We start from the raw sequence: 14,416 nt of genomic DNA on the forward strand, positions 1-14,416 counted from the left end.
AAACCCATTCTGCAGCCAGAATTGGAAAACACTGACCTAATTAATAGAACATCTCTGTTTCGGATAGATTATTTCAGTTTGAAATAATCTGGTGACTCAACTGGAAACCATCTATCCTAAACACAGAAAAAAAATGTAATATCCAGCCAAAAAAAGTGAAGGATAATCGGGGCCAGGAACTCACTCCGTTTTCATCGTTCCCATCAATTCTAAGAGAAATAAAACACCAACAGGACAAAAAGAGTATTAAAGAGCGTCTGGGGGATATTTCCTGAAGCAAAACGAAAGTCTGTGGATAACATGGTCTTTCTACCATCAGACTTATAGCAGTACCACAATCTGCCCACAGATTACCTGATACTTCTCCCCTCAAGACGTGGATCTCGATTTCCTTCCCACTGGGTGTGGGAGCTGGCCTTAGGGACGTGTTTCTCAGAGGTGACTGTGTGTGAGGGAAAACTCCTCCACAAACATATAGAACCAAATATCCACACTCTTCCCCCAAAAGGACATCAAGCCGTTTGCCAGAATAACTGTACAAAGCAGAAAGGAGGATATCCAGACCTTTCAGGGCCTCAAGTATGATCTGATGTTGACATCAGGGACATAAAAGCAAGCAGGGCCCTCAAGCTGGACCGTGGGCTAAAGGAGATCACTTAACAAGGAGTCTAGGGCCCCAAACCAAAGACCCCCCGCCCGTGGTTATCTCCTGATCCCCAAGTGCCTAACTGGTGCAGATACATTTGCAGCTGGCAAAACCATTCTATTGGTTCCTTAACCTGTGGTGTCTAAGAGCCATTATGGTGGCATCAGAAGAAGCAAGTGAGAATTCCTGGAATTCCTCCCTCCTGAGACTTCAGGAGCAACACCGCATTCTGGATAGAATTGCAGGGGTGCGCGCCATCCTCAGAGATTTAAGAACAGAGGTGTAATGGTTTCCACGATGTTCCCATTTAATTCTTTTGAACGGCCTTTGCAAAAACTACGTGGATGACCATGGAATGCCATAGACTTAACCAGGTGGCTCCAATTGCCGCTGCAATGTGGATGTTGAACATAACAGAAGGTCTGGCAAATATAATTTTTTTAATCCCCACTAATAAAGAGAATAAAAAATTAGTCCGCCTTTACACGGGAAGGGCAGCGACAAGCGTTTACAGTCGTGGTCCAAGGCTGTGTTAAACGGCCTGCTCTCTGTCTCTGTCACAGTATAGTACACAGGATTGTACTTGTGCTTCTTCATACTCTTCAGAAGGTCACTCTGGTTCGAGAGAGAGAGGGACTATGACATCATGCAAACCGGAACTGGTGAGTATGCAGCACAAGTACTCTGATGGCCTAGTTACACACCTTTGAGCCAGAGGTGAACGGTGAACCTACAAGATTCATGGGCCAGCTCATCAGAGAGGGTCTTAAGAGTGCAGCGGTGTGTTGATCTTTAGGACACCCCCATTAAGGGAAAAGACAAGTTATCATACCTTGCACTCACCACCTGTAAGGAAGAGGTATACAGTTTGGTTATTCTATTTGGATTTTGGAAGCAGCTTATATGACATTTGAGCATACTGCTCCGACTAACTTATCAGCTGACTCAGAAGGCTGCCAGCTTTGAGTAGAGTCAGCACATGAGAGAACTCTGGAAAACGTCCAGGCTAAGAGCTGAGAAACCTGCTAAGAGTTTCACAGACTAAAGACTTACCTAGGGGTCAATCTTTGACTCCAAACCAATGAAAGGAGTAGAGATAAAAATAATTCCAGTTTCATACCCTGTATAATGATACATGTAGGTTTTATATAATACTCTGTTCTTGTATAGATGCAGGAAATGGAATACCGCTAGGAATCAGATTCCCGCTTTATTCAAGAAGAGTAAGTAATAAGGTAATTTACCCTGAACACATTCACAGTTGACTAGCTTCCTTGGTGCATTCTACCACCTTTAGATAACATACTAAAAACAAGTCAATGATGTAACTGGGATAGCGAGAGACACATCATTTTCTTTATTCTCTGCATGAATATTTGATTCATACTGAAGTGAAACATTTTTAAACATTTTCTTAGGAGTGAATTATACTTTAGTTCATGAAAAAAAGGCAGTAAAAGCATAATTATTTCTTTGATCTTTTACACGTTTTTAAAAATATATATGTACTGGTTAAGAGTGTAGTCTCTGAAGTCAAATAAACATGGGTACAAATTTTGCACTGCCACTGACTAACGTGGGCCCCCCGCATCTACATCTGTGGATTAAACCAACCAGAGATGGAAAGGCCTACAATGGCTACATCTGTACTGAACAAGTGCAGACTTTTTTTCTTGTCACTATTGCCTAAACAATACAGTGTAACAGCTATTTATATTGTATTAGGTATTATAAGTAGAGACGATTTAAAGTGACAGGAGGATGTGCACAGGTTGTATGCAAATACTGCACCATTTAACACATGGGACTTGAGCATCTGAGGATTTTGGTATCCATGGGACCAATCCCCTCTCAGACATGGAGGCACGACTGTAAGTGATATTTCATTCATATTCATTCTCCTAATGGTACAATGTTTGTAGAAACTTTATAATTTATGAAATTATGTGACTCTTAAACAGAAAATTGCAATGCCTAGCACCATCTAGAACATAAGAAATGTTTAATATATGTTAACTACAGTTATTGCCATTGTGGTTCTCCTTACTTTGCATATATGTACACATAGACACATGTATTTTATATATGATTTTTATTTGTATTATGACATATATACATGAACTCTCACAGGCTCCATAGCCTATACATATCTATATATAGACTATATATACATATCTATATATAGACTATATATATATATATATATATATATATAAAACTGAAAAGGAGATATTCTTTTAGCATAACGTGAGATGGTCATTTAAATTCACTGTTTGCATTTTCATTCATTTAATAAATAATTGCTGGGTGTGTCCTAGATGCTAAATTCTGTCTTAAGACTAAGAGTAAACAAGACAGGCTCCCACTAAAGGAGCAGACATTGTACTTGAGAGCAAGGAAGAATGATACCTATGTCTGTAAGCATCCTCATATTTGTATCTTTTATTACAAGTACTTTTACTTTTCCTCTCCCAGAGGGTATAGGGAATGCATCCCAAACAAGGATGCAGCAATTCGAGCTTAGTTACCGGAATTCAATCCTTGTTTTCTGCTTAGCTCCTGCGTCTAACACATCAACAGTGCATGTCACTTGGAATGACTGCTCTGCAGTGTTCCAGACGCACATCTGAGCCAGGGAACACAGTAAGCTCAAAGTCTCTTTTATCTCTTTACATATAGTTAGAACCAACCCTCACTAGGAAATAAAAATTGAACACCTTTCCCAGTTATATTCACCACGCAACCTAAATAAAATGCTGAATGCTCCCTAATCCACCAAGTTTTCAGTGCCACATTCAGAGGGACACGATCCAGTAATTAAAATAATTCAAAGCAATGTGCATGTTTACCCCTGTCTCCCAAAACATCAAAAGTGGATTTGATCCATAATTTCTGGTATTTGGGTGTGATTCATTAATTACTCATCTCCCTTTTTGTTTTTGATCTTTAACTCTTCCTCCCCTCACACAACACTTCTCTCTAACAGCCAGACCACATGGATCCTTCTTCTTCAATTATTTATTGCACACTATCTATTTATTAATTATTTAGGGAAGTAACTTGGAACAAGCCAAAGCCCTGTGAGGACTAGATAGATGCCGAACAGCACATTCTGAAGAGACGCATAAGTTCCTAAAGTTCCCACAATTTTCTTGGAAATCAAACATAGTCATCCGATATCCAAAGAACATATTCCATGTAAAACTCACTACTGATTCCAGAGACATTTCTTTTTTATTGAGGGTTTTCCCACTATTATTATATTCGTGCATTTATTAGTAGTATTATTTGATGACAGTAATTACATAAACATTTCTAATATGAGCATCCTTAGCTCAAAATGTCTACTGCCCTTTAAATGTGATACAGTATCATAAATTTATGAGTTCACCAGAGTTCAATTAGTAATCAGAATTAAGGGATATTATATAATATTTTAAGAAAATCAAATGTTTGTGTTACTTTTGTGTTATCTAAGTTCTCTGTAAATTTTGAGGAATTTACATGGAAGTTCAAGTTCTTCTTTATCTAGGAGCTTACTTTTCTTGTAGAGTCTTTTCATTCATAAAAATTTAAATCAAAAGATACTTAAAGCATCAAGTTATAGACAACTCTTAGGGGAAAAAATGGTAATAGATACTCAGTCTCTCTTGACCAGAGTTTTCACAGGAATGTGTTGAGTTCAATAGTTGAATTGTACTTATTTGGGGTTTGAAGAAGCCATAGAAGAGAAATGAAAGTCACTAAATTTGTATCTGGTAGGACAAGAAAGGAAGAAGTTCTAGAGGAATCGTCATTTAGACAAGTTGGAGCTGCCTCACTTCACAGTGGCAGGGATCCAGGCTACTTCTCTCTTACTATTCTCTGGTTGTGGCTTGCGGTCCCGTGGTCTGAAAGGTAAGTCTTTCAGAATTCCAGCTGAAGCTTCCGCCATGGCCTCTGCCTTCCATTTGTCAGGACGAAGATGTGGAAAAGGAGCATAACTTTGTTCCTTAACGACATTCCCCATAGACTGAACTTAGTAGCATTTCACCTGCATCCTGCTGGCCAGAATTTTGTCACATGTCAATGCATGTTTGTAAAAGAAGCTGGAAAATGTCCTCTTTGTTCTAGACAGCCAGGTGCCTTCATGATCCGTTCCAAGTCAGTTTCCTCATCCTTGAAGATAACCTAAAAATGTGCTTGCAACTTCTCGTCCTCCACGCCCTGTGCTCCACGTTATTTCCTCAGTGCTCACGTAGCTGTCATACACATCCCCCTCAACTGACCTCCGTGCTTTCATTCTTTCTTCCCCTGAAGCCATCAACTCAACATGCTAGAAATTCTTTCCAAATAGTAACTCTGAAGAAAAAGATCTATGCTATCTGTAGGCAAAGTTCAGAACATCTTACACAAAATAATGTAGACGAGAGCATGCAGCACTGTGCTTTTCACAAAGAAGTTAGACCCCTTCTATGCCCAGCGCCCCTCTTCGTACACATCTTCTTGAACTTGGTGTTCATATGATCCAGATGTCAGATATATGACAACCCTTGCTTCCCTTTTGTCTCTTATCCTCTCAAACATCTTGTTCCCAAGCAATCCCAGAGTGACATTACCCCAGTGCTGTTGCTTAGAAAGTTCCTTTTAATTCAAATGTCCTCCCAGGCTTTTCCATCATGAAAATGTAATTTTCTGAAGCAAATATGGTAAAATATTAATAATAGCCCAATAGAAAGGCTTGGTATATGGGTTTCACTCTATTGTTTGTTCCAATTTCTGTGTTTTTGAAATTTTGATACTAAATACAAAAAATACTTTTTTAAAGAAGTCCAATTTGTTCCTCAAGGGTAAAACAACTCTCTAAGATGAAAATATTCTTTCTTTCTCTCTTTTTTTTTAATGTGGCTGATGGGATGTGGCTCTCATACTGTCTCTTGATCTTTAGCTTGTATTGTAGCCAAGCAGTGTATGTATACTGATTTCTGCTTCACAGACTGTGAGCTCCATGTGGGCGTAAGGCATGCCTCACTCATCTATGCATACAAAATAAAGAACTCCACAAAAGGACAATAAACCCTAATATCTCAGTTCAGAATGCTATAACAAAAATACCACAGACTGGGGATTAGGACTTCAACATATGAATTTTGAGAGGACCCAAACATTCAGTCCATGGCACCTAATATCTTGCATGCTTAATTGAACTAAAAAGAAAGATACCTATCTAGCACATGTCTGTGAGTAGAATTGGCTTCATGAAGTATTAGTGAAGAAAAATAAAACACTCTAAAGAAATATTTATCAACATGAGAAACTAGTAAAAACTTTGGAGAAGACAGTTAGGTTTTTCTACAAATTGTTGACAATTTTCTAGACGATTGACGAAATTTTGGCTATTAGCATCATTCCCAGCAGATCATTTTTTACATCCAAAAAGCATCTATTAAGACTTGAATCAGGGTTTTCAGCCACATGAAATCACCATTCATTTATCCTCCAAGTTCATAGCCACACATATCACATGTTCAAACATGTGCATGTTCTAAGACTGAGTCATGACAGGAGAATTAAAGGTCATAAAATTTGGTAGATTGAGCCAAATAAAAAGTATTTATTAGAGATATGGAAATTGGCTAAACAGAAGAGACATAGATGCATAGAAAAGGGAATAAGTCACTAAGTATAAATATGATTATCATTGAGAAATGGGCACCTGAAAGTTGAGTTAGAAGTTTCTACATAGTTCTTTAGCATTCATGAAAAGTATTCCTAAGCTAGTTCTATAAATGTCTTACTTCACACTAAGTATTTAGTCATTCTCAATGAATCATTTTGACTCCTTCAATTCTTCCCAAGTTAGACAAGCTATATCAGCTACCTGATCAATTCATTCAAGGATTTGTGGCCCAGACTTGGTAAAAGCAAGAAAAACAGAAACCTAACTGTGTTATGGAGCAGTGTGAATTTCTGGATGTCTTATGGATTATCAATGTAAGTTCTATGTCCTGATATTTAGCACATTTGAGGAATGAAACTATTCAAAGCAATCATTTTAGAGCAGTAGCTCGAGAAACGTCAGTGTAAGTCGCCCCCATTTACACAGCAACTCTGCAGGAGAAATTACAATTGATGTATTCTTGCAGGAAAAGCTTATCAGGACAGGTTCCCTCTGGGTCACCAGGATGAAGGCTAATGCAGGGAGCACAGGAAGAGTAAGGGCAGGGCTGCCTGTGTTCCTGATTGAAGGCAGGAAATAGCAGGGAGACTGTTCCTCTTGGCTTATATCCCACTAATTACGTTTACAAGTTGTTAATTGAAAGGCAGAAGGGTCTCTTGGCCAAGATAAGCAGGTTTATCTCTGCCATCAAAGAACAACATTAATCCCCGAAGTAGTTTGCCCCCAAAATTTCTTCCTGTTTTGTGGATTCTTGCTTAAAAACTTTGCTCCTTTCCAGCTGGTGTGACATTTACAAAGATTGCACGATGCATCAGGAAGTGAAATGAATACTTTCTGTCCGTTGTGTTTTGGGGGGTAAGCTGTCCATCCTCACAGCAATCATGTTGTTTGGGTCTGAGCACCACGTTCCCCCAAAAAGTGCATTGTCGTTTCGTTTTATCGAGGCAAATTCACAGAGTCGCCGAAGAGAGCCTATCTTAATCTTTTAAGAGTCATCTGAGGGATTTCGAACCATCCTTAAAAATTGCAGACTGAGATTAAGAAAGGCTTTCGGGACTGGCTGAAGCTAGGGTGCCGTGCCTACTAACGACTGCGAAGCAGTGGGAGGCGACTATCTGGTTTTCACTACGAGAAACCGGATGACTTTGTTTTAAACTAGAGCAACCCTCCTTCTCTTAGCTTGGAGATAACAAGTGAATAGGAGGGAGAATGGGGAGGAGAGCCAGAAAACAACAAACCTAACACAAAAATAGGACTTGAAAAAAGGAATAGCATCCTACATACAGAACGGGGTGGAAGATCCTGTGTGTAGAGCACAACTCAGGCAAGTGCTTCTCCTGGAGGCAGGACTCGCCTCTCCTTAAGGAGCCATCCTCCCGCATGTTGGTGTTGTCTATACTGGGAGATGGAATGTGGGGATGGAGGGCAGGTGCTGGAAGAAGAGGCTGGCCAGCTTACACACCTGGGCTCCTAAGTTTAGGATTTTGGCTTTTCTACTTACTTTGTCCAATTGGGCCAGTTACTTCAACTCTTAAGTTTCCATTCCCTCAACATTTGAATACTAACCTCAGGGGTCAAGTCTATTAAGTAACGTATTTTCATATGCGTGTATTAAGTAACACAATGCATCTAGAGATTACTGTGTGGCCGGCACTGTTCTGAGCGCTTTCATTCACCACCTCTTTATTCTGCACAGCAACACAAAGAGGTAAATATCATTATTACCCCCTTTTATACGTGAGAAAACTCAAATAAGTTAGAGTGTGCAAAGTTCTTGCCACAGCCTTATACGCAAGTGGAGCTCAATAAACAGGAATCATTGCTGCTTAAAATATTGCCCATGTACTTTATATTTTGGGGGCAAAAAAGTTGCTTAAATGATGAAGCGATCTAATTGTTGAAACTAACTAGAGAGAGAATGTAGCCAGCGACAAAATTATTTGGATAGAAAGAAAATATCCCAACAAATAATTAAGGAAAACCATAATTATATGTACCAGTGGACTCTTATTGAACCAGGATTTCCTTAAAAGAAAAAAGGCAATTATTCATCAAAATAGTGTAATCATTGAAAGGTAAAATTTCCTCCTCTTAGATTTAGAATACTTTACCCCTCTCAGCTTCAAGAATGAGAATTTCAGTTTTTAGTTCTGTCAGTAAAGTGTAGACCCATTAAGTGTGAGAACTATAGTGAGTAATAGCTATCCAGGCAATTCCATTTCACACACAACTAAGAGGGAGCAATTGATATTTAATGAGTTTTAGCTTTCTTTTTATAAAAAACAAAAATAGAGGGCCAACATGCTGGCACAGAGGTTAAGTTTGCTCGTTCTGCTTCTGCAGCTCAGGGTTCACCGGTTGGGACCCCAGGTGTGGACCTATGCACTGCTCATGAAGCCATGCTGTGGCAGGCATCCCATATATAAAGTAGAGGAAGATGGGCATGGATGTTAGCTCAGGGCCAGTCTTCCTCAGCAAAAAGAGGAGGATTGGTGGCAATGTTAGCTCAGGACTAGTCTTCCTCAAAAAACAAAAAGGGTAAAATTCTTAAGATCTATGGGTTTTCACAAGTGCTTCTTTCTTTCTTTTCTCATAGTTCAGAAAAAGCAGTGGGTTTTTAATAATTCCCTGTTTATTTCCCTTTTAAAATTTTTATGTCCTGCTAGTTTTTCAGAAGATATTCTGTAATACAAGCCCAAGTTTGTTGACAGCTACACGATGCCTCAGGAATGCGATGTCTTCTTCTCATAATTACTTTTCCCTTCTGGTTACATCTCAGGGGACATGCCAAACAGTTCTTTGACAGGCACATTACCACAAATTCAAATAAGTCCTGGGAACACTTTTGGCCTAGTATTTGTCCCTAGGGCTCCACCTTAGGAACAGTTGGCCTCCACTTGGTAGAAACACTTACCAGTTGCTTTTGGGAGTCAACTGGATCTAAATTTTGCGGTTTACTGCAGCCATCTGGATCCTGATTATCACTGGGGAAGTGGAGGAGGACATCGCTCCCATCGTACAATGGAGACAAAAAGTATTTATTTCCTCTCAGGCTGATTGAATTTTAAAGGGAAAGGTTAAAACGGAGTATATGAAAAACAGAACTTTGGCCCGTTATGTTCTCACTACCTTCTCGGGTAAGTTTGAAAGCAATGCATAACCTGGCAGCTCCTAAGACCGCCAACAGCAGGAAATGAAACAATCTAATATTAGATGTTAATGAGGAAAGTCTCTGGGGATGTGCAAAAATGTCCTTTTGTTTATTTTCTTTTGTGTCATTAAGTAAATGTTGTCAATCGTAGGTCAGAGGTTCTGGAATCCTTCCAAAGGCCAACTCACTTTTACACTGAGCACAAAAGCCAAGAGAATCATGTGGAGCTAATAGGAATTCACTATGAAAGAGAAAACACCCGTGATAAACTAGTTACATTAAACAAACAAAAGACACAACTACCAATTAAGATAAAGTCAAGCTGTCAAACGGTGATAAGGGTTAGTTGGTAACAAACAACAGTTGAAGAATTAATGAAAAAAACCCCTATTTATGACATGTGCCATTTTGAGAGAGAGCGAGATTGAGAGCGAGAGCTAGAGAGAAAGACAGAGAGAACTAAAACTGAGAACCTCAGTCAGTGCTTGCCTGTGGAGAAAACCCCAGCCTTCAGTCATAACCTCAACTCTGACTTGTTGCCAATTCAACGAAGCCTTTCCTAAAACTAACCCCTACCCCAAAAGCACTAATAAACCCGCCCACTGCAATCCCACCGACAGAATATGCATTTCTGTCTCATATTTATGCCATTATGCCTTCTACTATAGCAAAGTGGACACGTCATTCAATTATGGATATCACAAATACTCATTGATCACTTTCTATTTACCAGAAAAATTTACCAGGGTCTTGGTAAATGCTGGTGAATGGACCTGCTATTGGGGAAGACAGATAACAAATAAACCATTAAATAAATCTGTGAAGAAATGGATTAGAAATTTATTAATTTGACAAACTCATGCAGCATTTCAGATAGAGACAACAAGGACAGGGAGACAAGAAGATGTGACGTGTGACTGAGAGTAGAGGAGGTCTAATGGGGCTGGTGGAGAGATGGTGATGGCGCCACACCACAGCTGTGACCTCGTACAAAGGGCCTTCAGTGCCAGGCCGAGGAGTTGACACTGGATCTTCTAGTCCAGAATGTCAATTGGTAAGGATTCAGAAATGTACGTTTTGGACAAGCTTCCAAGACGATTCTTACGTAAATCATCCAGCCCAATCAGATAAAATAACCTTTTTACCATTGCCAGAGATCATTAGCATAGCTGATGTATTATTTTTCCAACATGATATAGCCTTATTATTTTTTCGTATTCTTAGAAGCATACAATATTGATCATTACACAATGATTTTTCAATTGAAACACAAAATTACCATGTTTATAGGTAAAAAATGTTTAAATATCAGTACTTGCATACACTTACTTACTAAACGTTCATGACTATTTAAAGAAAATAATGTCAAATATTTTAGGGCTTTTATATCTTGGAACTTACCATTCAACATAGAATCTTTGTCACAAACCCTTCAAAAATTGTCTTAATGAGTCAATGTATTCAGTGCATATTCATGTATCCTCCAAACGCTGGTTGAGTGCCTACAACGGGCAGGCATTGTTTTAGAACATAAGGACCCCACAGTGAAGAAGGCAAAAATCTTTGTTCTCAGAGAGCTCATGTTAATAACATGGATAATCTTTTTAAAGTCACCATACAACTAGGCTTAAAGAAGGAAAACATAGATTCTAATTTTGTCTTGACCCTGAACTGGCTGAATTACTTTGGGAAAAATATCCAGGGGCCGGCCTGGGGCTGAGTGGTTAAGTTCACAAGTTTCACTTCAGTGGCCCGGAGTTTTACTGGTTCGGATCCTGGATGCAGACACGGCACCGCTCATCAGGCCATGCTGAGGTGGCCTCCCACATAGCACAGCCAGAGGCACTCACAACTAGAATATACAACCATGTACTGGAGGGCTTTGGAGAGAAGAAGAAGAAAAAAAAATGAAGATTGGCAACAGATGTTAGCTCAAGTGCCAATCTTTAAAAGAAAAGAAAAATATCCAGTTCTCAAATCCATGACATGAAAACTTTTTATTATGTAATCTCTACATATCAACTAGCCATAAATGCCAAGCTTCTGTTTTCCCCCCAGGTTTTATAAACTGCCATTCTTTTCTCAGATTTTTAAGTCAATCATTTATTTGTGCCATCCTCTTTATGGTAAGAGTTCCATTGTGTTTATTGCTTCTTTTTCACTTTCATTTCTATTTGTGCCTCTGATCGGTTTTCACTTCTTTACTTTCACTTCTTTAATTTCCTCTTATTATCTGTAGGGTCACAGAACTGATATAAGACAACAGGCAAAACAAAGCATTGCCCAGCCATCCCTAGGATGACAGATTCTCAGCACGAGAGCTCTGGAAAGCCTTATAGGAAAGGATAAAGAACCACAAGAAAGCAGACTCTACTCCCTCTGAGAAATACCTCCATGACCTGAAAACACTGTGCTTTCTTTGGGCCAAATGTCCCCACAATACAAAGGAAAGGAGAGAAATTAAGAAAAAGAAAACAATGTTGGTTTCAAGCATTTATAAGGGCACTCGAGTTTTACATATTTATTTAATCTTAAATTTGCGGCATTTAAGATAACAGGTAGTAGTAGGCTATAAATGAAAATAATGTTAAGAATTATTTTTAAACATTCAATGTATAATGAAGAATAAGCTAATCACAATGACTGTCCTTTTACAATAGCTTGAAAGGATAAGATGGAAAGATATCTGTAACAAAACTGTGATTATTCATTCCTTTATTCTTTCATTTACATGGACATTTAGTCAGTAAGTCAGTCAGAAAATCAATAAATATGTTTTAAAGATCTTCTGTGCCTCAGGGACTCTAGGGGAGACAAAAATAAAAAGGACAAATAGGACGTGTTCCTTGCTCAGATGATCTCCACTTGAGCTCCTGACCCGCACAGTTTGTTCTCCAGGAAAACTAGGAGGAGCCTAAAGCTACTGGGGTCACCGGGAGGGAGGAGGCGCCAGGGGAGAGGGCGGTTCTAAAAAGGATTAGAGCCTCTGGACAACACAGTGAGTTTCCAAAAATTCAAAATCCCAAATCCCCAAATTTTCCATCCCATAAATTCTCTAGGTGGGACTTTTAACTAAAAGAAATCAAGAATAACTTTGTGCCCGGAAATGCTTTCCCAGGATCGCAGAAAAAGCTGAATGTGCCTTTTTACTTAGTGTCTGCTGTGAAATCCCTTTTGGCTGGTTGTCAGGATGACTTGGTAGGTAGAAAGCCTTAAAGAAATCAGGCTTTAGGCAGATTGTAGAAGCAGTCAAGGAAAAAAGTGCTTTTAGCAATTCTTATTAGTCCAAGGATGCCGCATTATCCTCCTCCACACTAACATTGCCTACATGAGAGGAAAATCCAAGAAAGCTTATTTCAAGGAGTATTCCAAAGGATATAAATGAACACCTTAGGATTTCTTTGCCAACTGTCACAACTATTCGTCTTATTCAGGGATAGCATAACACACAAATGACAGCAGAAACAGAAACATTGCAATTCTCATCTGTCCATGACAATTTGCGTAAGAATTACTGAATGAAAGTTTGAAGGTAAATTAGAGTAGGGCTGTCAAAACTGACTTTAGTGGAGTCCTGGTAAAACGGAGTCAGAGCCGCCTTTCCAGAGAAACTGCCTTGCTGTCTCGAAACTTGGAAGGGGCCAAACCTTTGGGCTGGATCAAAATGGCAATTGTTTTACAGGCAATTGTTTGAGAGTTCAGCAGGAGAACGGATATCCTGGTCACAAACACTGAGGATGGTGGACTTTCTGAAGACAGAATCAACAGTCAATCAATGTTCAGCCAAGACTAGCTGTCTGCCTCCAACTCCAATTAAAATTCTTTGTAATACAACCTCCCTTCTTTGCGTTTAAAAGCCCCTGACTTTTACTCCCTAGTGTGACTGTGTTTGGGTTTCTACTTGAATCTGTGCTCCACGAATTGCAATTATTTGACCCCAAATAAACACTTTGACTCTTCAACTGGCTTCTGTTTTTGCGGGTTGACAAGGCTTTGGATTTCTTTGATTTCATAAATCCAAATTCTGAACTTTCAATCTAAGATCCTCTTTGACGTGATTCCTTTGCATTTCTCTCGGATGGACCCAATACTTGTTGGCACGGTGAGCATTTTCTAGTATTTATACCAGTTTGCATGGAAAGGGTTTTTTATTCTTTTGAAGAAAGGCTAAAAAGCATGTTCATAAATATTCTTTGCATTTCATCCATGTTTAAGACCCCAAAGTTGATGAATTCAGTACAATTAAGACTAGATAGGGGCTGGCCCCATGGCCGAGTGGTTGAGTTCACGCGCTCCACTTTGGCAGCCCAGCGTTTCGCTGGTTGGGATCCTGGGCATGGACATGGCACCGCTCATCAGGTCGCACTGAGGTGGTGTCCCACATGCCACAATTAGAAGGACCCACAACTAAAAATATACAACTATGTACCGGGGGCCTTCGGGGATAAGAAGAAGAAAAAAGAAGATTGGTAACCAATGTTAGCTCAGATGCCAATCTTTAAAAAAAAAAAAAAGGGCTAGATAAAGTAGTGTTAAAGAAAAAACTAAACAAAGGAGTAGACACAAATAAAGGCAAATCCAAGGTGCATTCACTGGAGAGGTCGTGGGATTCTGAGGCTGCTACAGGGCCCCTTCAAAAAAGAAGCCCCAATTTAACCTTAATACCAAAGCTTTCCACGAAAGGACAATTGTCTCCCCAGTGAGTTACTGGGAGCTCCATTGCCCACTTGGACTGGTAGAGATGCGGTTTGCTTGATGGAATTGGTCAGCAGATCATGTGTCCTTTGCGGTTGGTACATCATGGTTTACTTGTTAAAAGGACCTTGGGAGACACTTTTATAAAAGGGTAACTCGTTTACTAAGTACCTGTGCCTTTCACAGAGGGATACGTGACCTACATTATTTATCACTCTTAACAGTCTTGTGAATTCGCCTGAGTATTTTGAACCATCTGCTTATT

This window comes from Equus caballus, chromosome 4, assembly GCF_041296265.1.
Source record: "Equus caballus isolate H_3958 breed thoroughbred chromosome 4, TB-T2T, whole genome shotgun sequence".
NCBI lineage: Eukaryota > Metazoa > Chordata > Mammalia > Perissodactyla > Equidae > Equus > Equus caballus.